The sequence below is a fragment of the Halichoerus grypus genome, chromosome 5 (genome assembly GCF_964656455.1).
Source record: "Halichoerus grypus chromosome 5, mHalGry1.hap1.1, whole genome shotgun sequence".
Taxonomy (NCBI): Eukaryota; Metazoa; Chordata; class Mammalia; order Carnivora; family Phocidae; genus Halichoerus; species Halichoerus grypus.
The window spans coordinates 73,226,217-73,244,745 of record NC_135716.1 but is presented as its reverse complement, the minus strand read 5'-3'; the positions used below and the strand labels follow the sequence as shown (position 1 = coordinate 73,244,745).

General features: G+C 40.9%; 1 protein-coding gene across 3 annotated transcripts in view; it reads left to right on the top strand.

Annotated features, from left to right (window-relative positions):
* Window positions 1–18,529, top strand: part of LYN (LYN proto-oncogene, Src family tyrosine kinase) — a 114,924-nt gene that overhangs the window by 31,709 nt on the left and 64,686 nt on the right. The window contains exon 1 of one of the 3 annotated variants that reach the window (XM_036106089.2): window positions 1,553–1,652. The exons of the other annotated variants lie outside the window; for them this stretch is intronic. The gene's annotated coding sequence lies outside the window, so the exon portion shown is untranslated. Of the gene's footprint in view, window positions 1–1,552; window positions 1,653–18,529 lie in introns of those variants that run through there. 3 annotated transcript variants of the gene reach the window in all.

The window sequence follows — 18,529 nt, the reverse complement described above, 5'->3', positions numbered from 1 at the left end:
AAGCTGAGGCATTGCCCAAAATTGCCCGGAACTGAAGGAGATGCTGAGCAAGCAGAGCTGCGGTGGGAAGGAACCTGGGTGGCCTCCGGACAGCCCAGCTTGTGGCTCTCCTGCTGCTGCCTCAGCCCTGCTCCCTGGCCACTCTGCCTCTGACCCAGACATGAGACTCCGCAAGGCTGGCCTCACCTTGAGCGTGGTCTGCTCACACCGGCCTCACTGACCAACTATCCCATACCTCCCTCTCCTGGGACCTTGTCTTTTCTTCACTGTACATACCATCACCTACCAATCTTCCATTTACTTGTTTGCTTCTGGAGATTTTCAGATACTGATGCCCAGGCCTAACCTCCAGAGATTCTGACATAACTGATCTGGGCACTTATTTTTAAAAGCCCCCACGTTGTGTTTTAAGGCACACAGAGGTTAAGAATCGTGGCCTTACGCATTGATAGAACAAAGACAGAGTGTGCTGCCATAAGCAGTGCAGCTGAAAATATGCTTAAAAGAATTAAGGATGAGAAATCTAGAAAGGATTATTAAGGAATAGCAAGGCATTTATTTGTAGATAACCACACATGAGTGAAATTGACAAGAGCCCTCTCCCACTGAGGGCTTGCTAGGTGCTCTGGGTATACTACTTCCCTTAGTCCTTACAGTGGCCTTACCTACAGTGGCAGTATCCTCATTTTCCAAATGAGTCGACGGAGACTGAGGGGTTAAATAACGTCCCAAGGTGGACCAGTAGCTTGGGATTCGAGCTCAGCCTGTGCCCACAGTTCTTGGACAAACGCGGCCATTATGCTGAGACAGCAGATTCTGAGTGGCCTCTCTCCCACGTTCCCGTGTGGGACCATGCTGGGCTTCGGTGAGGATCCTCCACCTGTCTGGAGGTTAAAACAGCCAACAGTGACATCCCTGACACAATGACGGCTGAATGTTGGCATACGTTGCCAAGGGAGAACACATTTTTAGTAAAAATGCTAGGCGAGAAAGAGGATCTCAATTATTGCAAGAAAAGCAGAACATGCTGGGCGTTCAGGGCTAATTAACGGAAATGTGAAGAATGTGAGTGAGTGAGAGCCTGAACCTAAAAGTAGTTTAGTTCAAAGAGGAGAAAGAAGTGGTGGGGGCATGGGGGGGAAATGAAATTTTGAATTTTGTTTTTTTAGGAAATGGAGATATCGTGTAGTGTTTGGTAAGGAGAATGGGAAACATAAATATGAATGGTCTGTTGATATAGTGCTTGTCATAAAAATAACGGATTAGAAGAGACTTCACTGAAGAGTGTAGAGAAAGCCTCTCCTCTGCCTGGGTGATTTGGAAATGGACTGCTTTTAACACAGAGGGATGGACGACAGGCCTCTGAGGGTTCTTGAAGAAAGAATCTGTAATCCTTTTGGGTTTAACCATTAGGCAAATTTAGCTTCCTGGTTTCAGAAAGAGAAAACACACCCACAAAAAGAAAAACCCAGGCCCGTGGGAACGAGTAACTTCCTCCTCCTGGGGCTGCTTGAAAACTCTAATCTGCCTGTCATGAGTCCCTTTCCTGCTCAGCATGAGGCTGGCTGGGGAGGCATCCAAGATGCAAAGGGGTAGCGGGGAGAGAGAGCACGCCAGCTTGGATAAGTAACTGAATACACTTTGGCTGCGAGGTAGGTTTGGAACGTGGTTCTCAAGGCAAAGAAACTGGTGAGGGGCAGCTTTCTAATTCTGTGTGCTCCTGAGGGAATGAATGACCTGAGTGACTGTGCTGAGTGCCCCCTCTTTGCTCCTCTGCCTCTTCTGTCCTTCAATCAAAAACATCTTGAAGCCGAAAAATCAAATTCTTCATTTTTTAACTCACTTGGTGACAAAATCCGAGAAAAGCCAAGGCCAAGTGAAAAAGAAATATCCGCAAACACAGAACTCATTTTCCTGCCAAATATGTTGAGTGTGTGCTGCAAATCCAGTAAAGCGATTTAGCAGATTAATTGAGGGGAGCCCCGTGCAAGTTGGGGAAAGGTCTAGGGTCTGGGCCACTTAGATTTTAGTAGAGCAAACGGAAGGTGAGAATTGAGGTGGAGTTGAGGGGGTTCACTAGAAGTTACCTGGGATGCTGTGAAAATTGGAGTGGCTTTAGCTGTGAGTGGAATCCACACTCAGGAAGACTCCTTAGCAACTTTTTAAAAAAGATTTTATTTATTTATTTGACAGACAGAGACATAGCGAGAGAGGGAACATAAGCAGGGGGAATGGGAGAGGGAGAAGCAGGCTTCCGACCGAGCAGGGAGCCCGATGTGGGGCTTGATCCCAAGACCCCGGGATCATGACCTGAGCCGAAGGCAGACACTTAACAACTGAGCCACCCAGGCGCCCCCTTAACAATTTTTATTTAACAATTTTGTTTGTGTCAAAAGTTGCAGGAGCCTTTCTTCACTTAAGTATGATAATGTCACTATAATCTGGCCCTCCTTGTTTTAGGGGACAGGGAGGGAAAACGGGAAGTAACACATTGTTCACTTGTTTTGGGAGAAGCATTTAACAGATGCTATTTCGTTTAATCCCTGTGGCAACCCTTGAAGGAGGAATATTATTTACATTTTATGGATGAGTAAAGTGAAAATGAAGTTTAATTGAGTAACTTGCTGATGTTTATATGGCTATTAATAAACAAAGGAACCAGATTGGATGCAGATTTCCTCATCCCAAAGCCCTTTGCTACTTCACTTCAGAAAAATTATTTTTATAATGGAGAGATTTTCAGCCCAAATTCTTTGAATGGTCACAGAGGGAGAGAAGAATGTAACCTGAGGGGATCAGGCAAGATTGGGTGTGAGTTAGGTGTTGGAGGATACGCAGGATTTGCCTGTATGGGTAAGAGCCGAGATGCCAATCAAGGCAGTCTCATGCTGTCACGTCAATACATATCTGTGTCCATCAGGGAGTCTTCCGTTGGGAGTAACACAGGTGATGGTGAGGTAGACTGTCGCCAGGCTGTGAGGGGCTGAGTGGCAAATTAAATATTGGAGCTTTTATCTTATTGGCAATGGCAGTGAGGCTGATGGCAGTATTAGAGGTGATGGTGTAACACTGATAACTATAAACACATATCTAACATTTGTTGAGCGTTTGTACTACGGGGCGCTCTATTCAACAAATGAACATTTATAGAACACGTCCAAGTGCCCAGCACTGTTCTCTGCTCTGGCAGTACAACCGTGTCCGGAACTAACAAAAATCCCTGCTCTCCTGAGAGGAGAGACAGACAGATGATAAAATAGGTCTTCTAATCTGAATTCCTGTAATAATGCTGTAGAGAAATGGAAATAGGGAAGTGGGCAGGGTGGGGATGAATGAGAGGACATCGCCATTGTAAAACTGAGCCCTGCGTATATGTATTAACTCATTGAATCAGTGAAATGATCGAAGGTGGTCTGAAGAACGTTGAATATAGAGTGACATGAAGATAATGTAATTCGCAAAGATGAGCAAAGAGTAGGGGAAGGACAGATGCTGCCGTAGGGACTAGCTAGGAGGGAACTGCAACAATCAAGAGGAGTTTTCCCTAAAATGCGATGATGTTAGTAATTAACATCATGTAGGGTTTCATAGAGAAAGAAGGCTCATGTAGGAAAAACCACCGGAATACACGATTTTTCTGGTCCACACCTTTTCCTAAGCTTCGAAACCAAGCACAATTATATTGCAAAAGGGACAGGGCTTGGTGAGGAGTTGTTTCTACTACATAAAGTGTGACATGGAGTCACAAAGATGACAGAGGTTCTGAGCCTGGGTGAGTAGGATGCGGAGAAAAAGGAGATGTCATTAAGAAAAATGGAAATTCAGCAGAGTATCTGTCATGCTGTTTCCATGATTTGAAGATTTCTGAAATTAATTGGGGGCATCCTCTAGTGTATTCATAGTGAGAACCAGCGGTTTCTCCTTACAACGGGGTGGACAAGATGAAGTTAAAGGTGGCGGGTTCCCAGTGCCAGAACACCTTGCCTCTCCTCCCCGGGTGCGCCTGGCCAGTGGCCCCACCCTCGGCTGCCTTTCTGCCTCGCCTCTCAGCCTGACTGCATCCACCTTCTCTGTCCTAACCTGCTATCTGCTGCTGCTCACGTTTTAAAGATTACAGACCCTGAGTGTGTCAGTGACTTTTACGTCGCCATCCTAGAGCAGAAGAAACACCACAGAGTTCCATTGGTTAGCTTGTTAGGTCTAAACAACGTAACATGTATTTATTATAACAACTTAGTACTATTTGAAAAAATAGTACACACACACTGAAAGCAAAAATATTATTTTTATGTTCTTCTTAAATGAACACAAATATGTGTTCATTTAAGAAATGTATACCTGTGTCGTGCAGCCTCCCAGCTTTTGGAAATGTATTTGGACACCACCACCCATACTTTCTGTTCCATGTGATACTTCCTTTTTATCACAGCAACCACAGAAAACCCTATGTCACACAAATACGAAGTTGTTGAAAGGAATACAGTACGATCTAATGTTGAAACTGAGCTACTTTGAGCTCTTAGTTCTCATGGTGTCCAACAGATGTCATTATGTTTCCCTTGAAAATTTGAAATATCCCCAGGCACCCCTTGAGTTTGCCATGGCACCCTGGGTGCCTTGGCACACAGTTTGGGAACTACGGTACAGGCCTGTTCTCTACCGTCTCTTTTTCTTTTCCTCACCCTTATGACACTTCTTGGCCATACCCATTTTAATTAAGAAAATAACTTTAGACCCAGCCATGGCCTTATCTCCTCTTTTTCACTTGTAGACTCCTGGCGTGAGTTTAAAGTGACTCTCACCAGCCCACTCTTGATATCGTACACCACACTTGATAAGTCGCTGCTTTGTCTTCAAGCTTAGTCCAAGGAATTGTTTCCAGTTCTTGTTCTTCCTCACATCTTTTGTGAATAAAATCGTGGCCCTGTGACCTCTGGTCTTCTGGGTTAGAATCATTGCCTGGCTTTTAACCATCATACTTTATTGACCACAAGCTCACATGGGTGCCAGGCCATAGGGAAGATGGGCTTCCCATGCCTTCAGCTCTCTTGAAAACATTGAGAGTCCACCACAACCCCATGGGGATGAGTGCCATTACCAGTCCATTCCTGTCTGAGGAGACTGAGGCGGGCTGACATCAAGGCATTGCAGCAGGACGGAACATCATATGGGTGTTGCTTGTCTCCCAGATAATGAGAAAGTCCCAGAGGTCACTCTGGGTGGAGGTAACTATGACAGCCATATTTTTATAAAAGTAAAACACTGTAGCTTTTTTCTTTTAAAGATTTTATTTGTCAGAGAGATAGAGCACAAGCCGGGGGGTGGGGGGAAGGAGAGCACAAGCTGGGGAGAGAGAGAGCGCGTGCACAAGCCAGGGGAGCAGCAGAGGGAGAGGGAGAAGCAGGCTCCCTGCTGAGCAAGGAACCCCATGTGGGACTCGATCCCAGGACCCTGGGGTTATGACCTGAGCCGAAGGTAGATGCTTAACCTACTGAGCCACCCAGGCATCCCCACTGTAGCTGTTTTAAAAAAGGTGTTTATTTATTTTAGAGAGAGAGAGTACACATGGGGGGACATGGGAGAGGGGCAGAGGGAGAGGGAAAGAGAGAATTCTAAGCAGACTCCCCACTGAGCACGGAGCCTGATGAAGGGCTCAAACCCACAACCCTGAGATCACGACCTGAGCAGAAATCAAGAGTCGGATACTTAACTGACCGCTGCTTAGGCACCCCAACACTGTAGCTTTTTGTGTACATATTGTTAATGGAGAAAGAGAAGAATAAATACTGACCAATCATAGAAGCATGAAAGTGTTTTTATTTTGATTTTAATTTGATTTTAATATTCTTTCCAAACTTTTTTCTACGTATGTAATCATAATGTATATAACACTGATCTTGCTTTTTTAAAAAGTTACATTATAAACATTTTTTTTAAATTTAGGTACATAGTTCTTTTAGCCATCCTTAAAAAAATTCTTCATCACCATCAAGGTGATACTTGCACATAATTTGAAAACCAAAACAGCTAAAAAGCTTTAACATAAAACAGTAGACTCCTACCCCACTTTCCTGATGCCCCCCCATCCAGTTTTACTCATTAGATCCAACCACTTTCTTGTCCTCAATTTTAGTGGCTCTGTAATAGCCCCTTAAATGGACCACATCATTTATGTACCTGCTACCCAGCCTGTTTTTACTTGTTTGGCTTTACTGAACTATCAGTTGACAGTGGTGGTTCTTCAGGTTTACTAATTGCTGATAAAATCCTGTTCACTGTGCAAATGTGTGTGGGTAAACTCAGGGCCACATTATCAGATGTACTTTGCCTTGCCATTTTTATAGGCCTAACTCAGTTTCACCTTTCATTCATCATAAATGGCCAAAGGCATATTGTTAGGATTCACGGCTTTATTATTAAACATTACTGGAGCTCCCATCTTTTGCCAGTTATTTTCCCAGGCTAATGTTGTAGAAGTTTAGGAATTCAGCTGAGAAGATTTAATGAAATTCTGTTGTATTTTACACCATAATTATTAAGGCAGGTAACAGCCTGCCCTTGATAATTGAAAAATTTGGGGTGTTAGGAAGGAGCATAGTATATGGATGTGTGCAAATTTTCTCAACAGAAATATTTTAACGCAATCATCTTTTCAAAATTGAGGATCTGTTTTCTGAAATACTGACTCAAAAGTACATGGTACCCATTCTGTCACAATATACTTAACAAATAAATAGAATTACTTTTTTCAAGCAGTTTTAGGCTTACAGAGTGGTTTATTGACTGGAAAGTACAGAGAGTTTCCCATATAGCACTCACCACCCCCCAGCTTCCCCAAATCATGAACATCTTGCATTCATGTGGTACATTTGTTACATCTGATGAGCCAATATTGGTACATTATCATCAGTGAAAGTCCAGTTTTTATTGGGGTTCACGCTTTGTGTTGTACATTCTGTGGGTTTTGACCAATATATAATGACATGTATTCATCATTACAGCATTGTATGGAATAGTTCACTGCCCTAAAAATCCCCTGTGCTCCACCTATTTACCCCTTCCTCCCCCTAAACTCCTGGTAAGCAATGATCTTCTTACCGTTTCCAGTAAACGGTGCTGTTTTGCCTTTTCCAGAATGTCATATAGTTGCAATCGTGCAGTATGTAGCCTTTTCAGATTGGCTTCTTTCATTCAGCAATATGTGTTTACCTTTTCTCCATGTCTTTTTTGTGGTTTGATGGCCCATTTCTTTTAATTTATGAAGAAGATTTTCTGCATGGACGTACCATCATTTCTTTATCCATTGCCCCTAGTGAAGTACTTCTTGGTTGCTTGCAAGTTTTGGCAGTTATGAATAAAGTTGTTATAAACATCTATGCGCAGGTTCTTATGTAAACTTAAGTTTTCAATTCCGAAGAGGTACAATTACTGAATCATATGTTAAGAGAAAATTTAGTTTTGTAAATGGTTGTACCATCATCTTACGTTCCCCCAGCAGTGAATGAGAGCTCCTGTCACTCCACATCTTCAACAGCATTTGGTGTTGTCAGTGTTTTGGATTTGGCGTTTGAATAGGTGTGTGGTGGTACATAGCATTATTGTTTCAATTTGCAATTCCTTCATGACATGCGGTGTTTAGCATCTTTTCAGATGCTTATTGACCATCTGTATATCTGCTTCAGTGCTGTCTATTCAGATCTTCAGCACGTTTTTAACTTGGATTCTTTGTTTACTTATTATTGATTTTTAAGAGTTTTTGTATCTTTTGCCTACCAGTTCTTTATTCGTGTTTTGCAACGATTTTCTCCCAGTCTTTAGTTTGTCTTTTTATTTTCTTCAGTGTCTTTCACAGAACAGAAGTTTTAAATTTTAACAAAATCCAACTTACCAGTTTTTTTTCATGGATTATGCTTTTGGTGTTGTATCTAAAAGTCATCACCAAACCCAGGGTCATCTAGATTTTCTCCTGTGTTATCTTCTAGGAGTCTGATGCTTTTGCATTTTACATTTAGTTCTGTTAGTTCATTTTGAGCTAATTTTTGTAAAAGATGTAAGATCTGGGTCTACGTTAATTTCTTTTTCATGCGGACGTTCATTGTTCAACATCATTTGTTGAAAAGACTATCATTTCTCCATTGAATTGTATATGCTCCTCTGTCAAAGGTCAGTTGACCATATTTCTGTAGGTCTATTTCTGGGCTCTCTATTCTGTTCACAATAAACTTTTAAATGAATTTTTGTGTTAATTTCAGTGAAAATAAAATACATTTTCCTAAGAAGGGGGTAGGTAGCCTAGATCATTCTTACTGTTTCTTCTAGCTTTATCTCATGAGACTAGTTTATATTGAAATATAGAGTCAGGCCAATGATTTTCTCATAAAGTTTCTGGGTCAGTTCCAACAAACTCCAGATCTGTGTGTATGTCTTCGTGAGTCTGTTTCTGTGTCTGTGTGTATCGGCGGAGTGACAGACATCAACTGTACAAGATTTCTGGCGATGCCCCTGAAGTTTTATAATGGGCTATTAAACCTGTCTTGCACTGTTGACCAACAAAGCATTTTGCTCTATCCCAGTCTGTAACAGAAAATATACTTACGGTCATTGCCAGTCATTAAAACATCTGATTTCCTGCCCAGGCAACTTTCATCGGGGGACATTTGGCCGTGTCTGGAGACATTTTTGGTTATCACCACTCGTGAGGAGGCGGGGGAGAAGGGCGTTACTAGCTTCTTGGGTAGAGGCCAAGGATGCCGTGAACTACCCTACAATGCACAGGACAGCCCCCACAACAAATAATTTTGGGGGTTCGAAATGTCAGTAGTGCTGAGGTTGAGAAATTCTGTTGTAGAGCAGCTGATTTATTTATATCGTGTCATGTTTTCCTCTTGGCTTTAACCTCTAGAAAACCTACCTTTTTGTAGATTTACAGCCTATGTCCAACAATTGTACCAAAACTTACGGTGTGCTGTAACATTCAGCTTCCTTTAGATGTCTTGGGCTTAGTTTCACTTTTTTTCTGATTTCATAGTAGTCTGCATTATGTTGCCTGCACTTATGTGAAGCTGCCCTAACTCTTAAAGTGGAACATAAATACGTAATTTTATATATTTCTGAATACATGTGACTGAATTCTTGATCACAAAAATCTGACTCTAGACACAAAGTCGATGTTTATAATACTTCTTAGTTGGTTGTACATGCATAATTCAGAATCTGCTTTTCATTTCCTCTTCTGGTCCTTTAAGTGATGCATTTGATACATAAGTTTCTATGATACATAAGTTTCCATGAGCTCATCTTGTTTTCAGTGTGTTCCCTTTTATTGTTAAGAGAAGCAAAACCAAAAAACCCCATTGTTTCAGCAATCCCCTGTTGTCTTCCTCTGTGTGAAATTGCTCAACTAAGAGTTATGCAAATTGGGATCAGCTGTGTAAGTGAGGCTTCTTACTGCACATCGATCCAGGCGAATGTCACCCATCTCTGGCGTGTCTGTCATCAGCCGCACACTGGTCATAAGAGGGTCAGGGCCTAGGCCTTCCCTCTTAACCACTCATCCCCTTGCTTGCTTCCCTCCAGCCATACCAGCTCCTTTTCTGCCCCTCACCTCATTCCAGTCACAGGACCTTTGCATGGCCTCTTTCTTCCACCTCCAACTCCCTTCCCTGAGACATCCCAACTTTGCTAGGAGTCAAAGAGAAGGGGACATTGCTTCTTCTGTTCACATGGGGGCCTGAGTGGCTGTCACCTCTTGAGACGCCTGACAGAGCCCTTGCTGTCTCTTCAGAGCCCGCTTAGGTGCATTTCCTGGATGTTGAGCAGTTTTCCTTATATCTAGTAAAAAATCTTCATGATTGACAATTTATTTCTGTTTAAATTCTTGGCAAAGACTATGACTCCAGCTGCAACCTCTCCAAATTCTTTAATCCCACAGATTATCAGAGTTTGAAAGGTCTTAGGCCATGGGTTCAGATTCTCTTGTTTGTTCGTTTATTTCCTATGCTGTACTTTTCATCCCTGTGACTTACTCACTTTATAATTGGAATTTAGTACCTTTTAATCTTCTTCACCTGTTTTGCCTATCCCCCACCCTCCTCTCCTCTGGTAACCATCAGTTTTCTGTATTTATGAGTATGTATCTGTTTATTCATTCATTTGTTTTATTTTTTAGATTCCAGATGTAAGTGAAGTCATATGGTATTTGTCTTTCTGTCTGACTTATTTCACTTAGCATAATACCCTCTAGGTCCATCTATGCTGTTGTGAATAGCAAGATCTCATTCTTTTTTATGGCTGGGTAATATTCCAGTGTGTGTGTGTGTGTGTGTGTGTGTGTGTGTGTGTGTACACACCACTTCTTTATCCATTCATCTGCTGATGGACATTTCATATCTTGGCTATTGTAAATAATGAAGCAGTAAACAGAGGGGTGCAGGTATCTTTTTGAATTAGTGTTTTCATTTTCTTTTTTTTTTTTTTAAGATTTTATTTATTCATTTGAGACACAGAGATACAGAGGGAGAGAGAGAAAGCATGAGCAGGGAGAGAGGCAGAGGGAGAGGGAGAAGCAGGCTCCTCGCTGAGCCAGGAGCCTGATGTGGGGCTCGATCCCAGGACCCTGGGATCATGACCTGAGCTGAAGGCAGACGCTTAACCATCTGAGCCACCCAGGCGCCCCAGTGTTTTCATTTTCTTTGGGTAAATATCCAGAAGGGGAATTGCTGGATCATATGGTATTTCTATTTTTAATTTTTTGAGGAATTTCCATACTGCTTTCCACAGTGGCTGCACAAATTTATATTCCACCAACAGTGCACAAGGATTCCTTTTTCTCACCATCCTCACCAATACTTGTTATTTCTTGTCTTTTTTATTTTAGCCATTCTGACTGGTGTAAGGTGATATCTCATTGGGGTTTTGATTTGCATTTCCCTGATATGATGAGTAATATTGAGCATCTTTTCATGTCTGTTGGCGATCTGGATGTGTTCTTTGGAAAAATGTCTATTCAGATCCCCTGCCCATTTTTTAATCAGATTGTTTCTTTTCTTGGTGTTGAGTTGTAAGAGTTCTTTATATATTTTGGATATTAACCCCTCATTGGATATATCATTTGCAAATACTTCTCCCATTCAGTAGGTTGCCTTTTCATTTTGTTGATGATTTCTTTCACTGTGCAAAAACTTTTTAGTTTTATGTAGTCCCAATTGTTTATTTTTGCTTTTGTTTCACTTCCCTGGGAAGACAGAAAAATATTGTTAATGCTGATGGCCAAGAGTTTACTGCCTATGTTTTCTCTTAGAAGTTTTGTAAGGTTTCAAGTCTTACATTTAGGTCTTTAATTCATTTTGAGTTTATTTTTGTGCATAGTGTAAGAAAGGGTCCAGTTTCATTCTTCTGCATGTAGCTGTCCAGTTTTCCCAACAGCATTTGTTGAAGAGACTGTATTTTCTTCATTGTATATTCTTGCCTTCTTTGTCATAGATAAATTGGCCATATAAGCATGGGTTTATTTCTGGATTCTCTATTCTGTTCCACTGACCTAGGTGTATTTTGTTTTAAACTTCTAAAAAATGTTTTCCATTTTTGTACAAGTTTATATATATGTATGTATATTACATGTTATATATGTATAAGAAAAATACAAAAATAAAAATACGTATATATGTATAATAAAAATACATTGTGTATGTATATATATATATATATAATTTATACAAAATAGAAACAGCTTAAAAAATTTTAGAATAAGGGTAACTGAATACATGACCTAAGGTCCTTCAAACTCATATATATGTATATATATTAGGAAAATATTTTACATATATATGGAAAATTTAAAACTTGGAAAGGCAAAACCAAAAATACTTGCAATCCCATCATTGGGAACATTCTGATATTTTAGGATATTTCTTCCTAGACCTTTTTCTACTCGTTTTCCCCCAACAAAATGCTATCATGCTGTATGTACTCTGAATATCTTTTTTTTTTAAAGATTTATTTATTTATTTGAGAGAGAGAGAAAGAGCGTGTACAGAGGGGAATGGGGGGAGAGGAAGAGGGAGAGAGAGTCTTAAGCAGACTCCAAGCTGAACTCAAAATCTGCGGCTAGGCTGGATCTCAGGACCCTGAGATCACGACCTGAGCCAGAACCAAGAGTCAGACATTTAACCAACTGCACCACCCAGGTGCCACTGTAGTGTGAATATCTTTTTATGTCTCTCTCCCTCCCTCTGGCTACACACACACACACACGCACACACACACACACACACACACTATTTTAATAACTACCTAGTATTCTTTTATGTTGATGTATCATCTTCTAGGTCAACTTTCCAAAACTCAGTTGCCTAAAGGCCAATCTGATATATTTATCAAATTTTCCAATTTACCAGAAGACTTGTTTCTTTTAACTACTTGAATATTATGCCTATTTTTTAAAGTATATTCATTTTTTTTACTGTTTCTCTTGCTAGTTTTCAAAAGGCATATCAACCTTGTTGTTTCTGTACTTAAAATAATAAAATTTTAATTTAAGCTTAAGTTTAAATTTAGAAGCATTAGAAAGAAATTACAAGTGACCAAAACATTCCCAAGACATCAGACATGCTAACGCTTTAGCTTCTAAGGAGAAATTAGGATGTGTTGACCCAGCAACTGTTTGCAAAACCATTTGACACAGAGGGATAAAGCCATTCTGAGGTGTGGAAGGGAAGTGAGGATGTGTAGAGGAATTTCTAGAAAGAAGCAGATTTGCACCTCAGATGTAACAAAAACGTGTCACTAGGGTTGATGAATTTTTAGAAATTAGTTTAAAATCCTAAAAATGTAAGGGTGAATAAAGTAAGGAATGAACTAGGAAACTACAGAAACAACCATATCTCAGAGTACACTTAAGCTACTTGTTACAATTTTAAAAATTATATCTATAAATATTTTAATCTCTAAAAGGTAAAGACTCATGTTTTAAATATAAATTTAATACCATTATTATTAAACATAAAAGTGATGATAACTCCTTATCATCACATATCCAGTAAATGATCCAATTTCTCCAGTTATCTTATAGTTGTTAATAACTAAGCTGCTTATTACTATCAGCTAATGTTAATATAATCCTAAAAAGATTCAACAATCCTGTTTTTAAGAAGAACATTTTGGGGTGCCTGGGGGGCTCAGTTGGTTAAGCATCCAACTCTTGGATTTCGGCTCAGGTCATGATCTCAGGGTCGTGAGATTGAGCCCCGAGTCAGGCTCTGCGCTGGGCGTGGAGCCTGCTGAACATTCTCTTTCCCTCTCCTCCTGCCCCTCCCTCTCCCTAAAAAAAGAGAACATTTCTTAAAAGGCATCATAGAAATTTTCAAAAGCTTGTAAAACAATTACATTTGATAAGAATTGTTATACCCTTAAGCTATTAAAACCACTTCACAGTAAAACCAATACACAGTTGTAAACTTAAGCTGTCCCACAACAAACAGTCCCACAATAAATATCCTTTTCTACAGAGCGTTGTGTAACTGACCAGTTATTTTCGTAGAAACAATGTATTGCTAGAAGTGGAATGTTAAGAAGTGCACACGTTTTATGGGCCCAGCACGCTTCCGCTGCGCCACTCTGCTCTGCTGAAGTGCACACATTTTAAAGGACTTTAATATGTATTTGTCAAGTTAAAAATAGTATCATTTACTCCCTCTGCCAAGCCCAGCCATTTCATTTTATGGTGAGGAAATTGGAGCGGAGAGAAGAAAGTGGTTTTGTCCATAATTACTGGACCTAGCCGCCCTGCTTCCCAATTCCTAATTTGCTGCACCTGTCATTATCCACTGCCTTCTTCCAGGCAGGAGTCAAATTACCCTTCAACTTCTCTGCTCTAGATTCCAAATGGTAAGGTATTTGAACCCTCATCTACCTCTTTAATGGTCTTTTTCGGACTCACTGTAACAAATACTGTGACTAAAACTATACTGGCTTATTAGGGTGCTGATAAATGCAGTCAATTTGCTCTTTTTATGCATCATTATTTCAGAATATCTCAGTATTGGCTTAACATTAGTTATGCTACACATTCCTGTTATAGCTAACTACATAATACCTGGGTCTTCCTGCTGCTATGCATATGTCCTACAGCATATAATAATAAAAAAAAAATGCTTTCAAATCAGGTAAAAACATTGGCAAGCATAAGGTAAATTAAAATGTATCGGATTCATCCGATCAGATCAGATCACAAAAACATAAAGAAAATGTGATGAGGAGGAAGCCAGCCATACTGCACTACATCTCTCTTGGTGGGTGGGGGAAGCATATTTTTTAATTAATTTTTTATTGATACATGCCACAAATTCACCCTTTCAAAGTGTACGATTCGGTGGGTTTTAGTATATTCACAAGGTTGTAACACCATCACCACTCTCTAATTCCAGAATCCTCTGTGTCTCCTGTGTAGCGTGCTTGCAGAATGTATACGCTGCAATTCAGCTGTGCAAAAACAAAGGGAAAAAAAGCCTTCACATTCTTTAACTATTTCTCTTCATCCCTCTGAATAGCGGCAGGTGGGAAAACAGCCTTAAGTTTGCCCAACAGGGTTTGATCCAGTTTAATCTTTTTACCGTCATGCCGCCGCTTCATTAACCTAGGAGCTTTGTCCACGTTTCTTCTCCAGCTCCCTTCGAAGATGGTACCTAAGTAGATAAAGGGTTTCTGTTGTGCTGTTTGGGGAGAAAAAAAGCCACAGATTCTCTCCATGTTCTTTATATGTCTGCTGACATATGACTGGGCACTGCTGATTGTTGCGAGTGTTACCCTAACAGCGCCCCCAGAGCGAATGCATCACATTGGGACACTCCAAAAGTTCCAGAGCCCCTTATACCTTCAGCAGGCTGAGTGAGGGGACCCTCTAGACAGTCGCCCTGTGTGCTTTACCCTGTGTGAGGTGGGAAGCAAAGGGAGAGGCAGCAACTCTTTCAGATCTACAGCTTCCTCCAGGCTTGGTCTAGGTATGTGGACCTAAAACTACTAGATCTTCAAGTCACTTTCCACCCCCCCCCGCCCTTTTCCAATTGGCCCTTCCTAGTAAAAATGGTTGGGGGGTGGCCACCTTGGACACACCTTCTATTCCATTCTTACTCTTTCTAATGCTCCTTCAGGCTCCTCTTTGTCACAGTTTATAACTCAAGAAGTACTTCTTGTAAAGTACACATCCTTCCCTTCTAGGGGGAACCCAATATTCCTCCCAGACTGGAGATGATATCCACGCCATAGAGCAGCCCTGGGATCTGAGTTGTCAAGGATTTCCTCTTAATAAGGAACCCAGAGGAACACCAGGAGCTGGGATTACCAGATACCAAAACGACATAGACTTAATTGCCCCAAGACACTGTTCCTGTTACATATGGTATTTAAACCTTAGGGATCTCATATTAGAGGCTGGTCAAAGCCAGGGTCTGGACCCAGGCAGACCTAGGTTACCAGCTTACTAACTGTGTCAACAATGGTTTTCTGGGAGATTTCACAGAAGAAAAATACCGAGAACATTTGAAAATTATTACCATGACATACAAAGGAGAGAAATCTTAGTTATCTAAGTAGAGAGAGTCTGGCTATACCTTTTTTCAATTCTATCTTTTTCAAAAAGAAATGGGCAAAAGAAAAGAAAGCTACTTAAGATAGGAACTGGATGGAGTTGATTGTGGAGTTTAGTTCTGGAGCTTTCTCCTCCTCTGCTGTCCTGAGGCTACTTCTAAGGCTTCTCTGACCCCTTTTCTCTCTGATAGGTTGTATGAAGAAAACATTGGAACTCTTCCATATGTAGACTTTGCTTCTCTGAAAACATCTCTGAAGTCTCATTCTTGAAAGTAAAGTAAGAAGGAAAACAGTCAAAGGGTGTCGAAAAGTCTTCTATTTGGGCAGGCAATGCAAGGCTCTTAAGTTAACGAACTGGTCCTGGAATGCAAGCACGAGGCGCGGACACTGTTTTAGGGATACATTCCTCTGAACGACCCTTGAACCAAACCCAGCCTACTTTGGAAGCTCAAGATCACTTTTGTTTGGGATTGTTACCACCCATCTCTAAGTCCTTGGGACTTCTTTCTCTTTTTCTAAGCTCGCTAGTTCAGAGAGATACAACTCACTCCACAGAGAGGCCGCAAAGCTTTGGGTGGGTACAGAAGTGCAGCTTGGGGGGCGCCTGGGCGGCTCAGTAAATTAAGCGTCTGCCTTCGGCTCAGGTCATGATCCCAGGGTCCTCGGATCGAGCCCCCCATCGGGCTCCTTGCTCAGCGGGGAGTCTGCTTCTCCCTCTGCCTGCCGCTCCCCCTGCTTGTGCTCTCTCTCTGACAAATAAATAAATAAAATCTTTAAAAAAAAAAAGTGCAGCTTTGAAGCAGATGGACCAAGTTCCACTTTTATCTAAGACCTTTGATAACCTGGCACAGGTTTACATCAGGGCTTTTCTTTCCTCATCTGGGCAGTGCCAGGCACAAAGTAGGTAATTACACATTCTTCTCTTTTTTTTCCCTACCCGCATAGATATTTCTAGTAACTCCAGAATGACCGCTTGATATTGCAGGGTCAGGCAAAAGGTAGCTAACAGGAGAAAGATTTCACAGCTCCTGATGAGTCTTTGGATGAGTAATTGGCTTGTTGCTGGGAAAACTCAATGCAAATTGAAGCAGTCAGTTTGGGAAGTGGTGGTGAAGTTCAATGCCAAAAAAAAGTTTTTAGTTGCTTTTTGGTGGCTGCTGGAATAAAGAGAGAAAATTTACAAGTCATAAGAAAAACAAAACATGATACCAACACAGTTTCTTTGTAGCATTTTGTAAAGGCTAGAAATTGAGGTTCTGGGAGGTTAAATTCTAGTAACTTCATTTTTAAATGTTAAGATCTAGGATTGTGTGGAATTGTTAAAACATGGATTCAGCTTTCATAGGGGGAAGTGGCATCCAGTGGGATGTAATACCTTTCAACCTTAGGAAATCTATGACAAACAAACTTTACCCAAAACATGTAATATGCAAACTCGGGAACCCCTCTCACTTCACAGCTTCCCTCCCCCCTTTTTAATTACCGAGTAATGTGTACATTCACATTCAGATCATCCTGCAATACCAAAGTATACAGTAGAGTTGGTGTAGCATGCAAGGTGCCCGCCCAAAAGTGGGAAGGGAAGGGGGGGCAGAAGAAAACATCCATTTAGATGGTCCAAGAGGCCTGGGTTCCACCCTGCAGGTGGGATGGGAGATGTGCTCCTACTATTCCCTCTTTGGGGTGGGGTGAGGTTGTGCACTAGTATTTAGACCTCATTTATTTATGTGTTTAACAAACATGTTTATAGCTCTTACTGTTTTTAAGCATACTTCTAAGCACTTTACGAATATCAGCTAATTTAATTCATTTAACCATCATAACAATGCAAAGAGCCAGATAAAGTCATCTCCATTTTTCAGAAGGATACTGAGGGACAGAAAGGTTTGGCAACTTGCCCAAGATCATACAGTTAATGATTGATGGACCCAGGATTTGAGGTCAGGGAGCCAACTCTACAGTCCTTACTCCAAAATATCTTGTAAATTGTAGTGTCTTCCTTAGGAATTTTTAAGAGAAAATTTCTGTATAGGATCTGCACCTTATAAGTGGACTTTAGAACCTAACTGCCAGGCTGGTGGATATGTGGATTTGCTTTCGTATGGATATGTCTGTGTAACTATGTATATGTGCATTTTTTCAGTCAATAATGATTGATGGTCAAGAATGCCTAAATTATATAAATCTCTCTTTTCAATTCAACCTAGTCTCAGAATATGTCAGTTTGACCCAATTTAATGAACTCTTCCCTATTGATGGACATCTAGATTGTCTCTCTGTATAATACAAATAACATTCATGTGAACGTCCTTGTGCCCTATTCAAGTGTATCTCAAGAACAAAACCTCTAAAACTCCTTACCATAAAACAAATAAACTAAACCTGACAACCATGTGAAGTGATGGATGTGTTAACTAACTTTATTGTGGTCATCATTTCACAATACACAGTATATGAAATCACTACGTCATGTACCTACGCTTACACAAAGTCATGTGTCAGTTATATCTCTATAAAGCTGGAGGGGGAAAAAAAAAGAACAAACCCATCCCCAGAAGTAGAATTCCGAGTGGACAGTTGCTTCTTTGTTGAGCACATGGATAATTGTAAGGCATTATTGGATCTGACCACAGGCAGCAGGAGTGATGAATGAAGACTCATACTTAGTCTTTTCTCCAAAATCTTTTTTTTCTTTTTTTTAAGGATTTTGGTATTCTAAGGCCCTTACATGAGGATAAGCCCACCCAGTGGATATTTGTTGCAGTGACCAACAGACATTTTTGGAAAGAAAACTTACCCACCTCCCGTTTCCTGGATGTGTGGGTGGATGTCCCTTTGTGAGCAAATGGTTGCCCAGCTGTTTGTGTCTCTTCAGACCATGTAGTTGAGCTCATGTAATGAATATCCCAGGGCTGTATTTGCATGTCAAACCCCCGGTTATTATCAT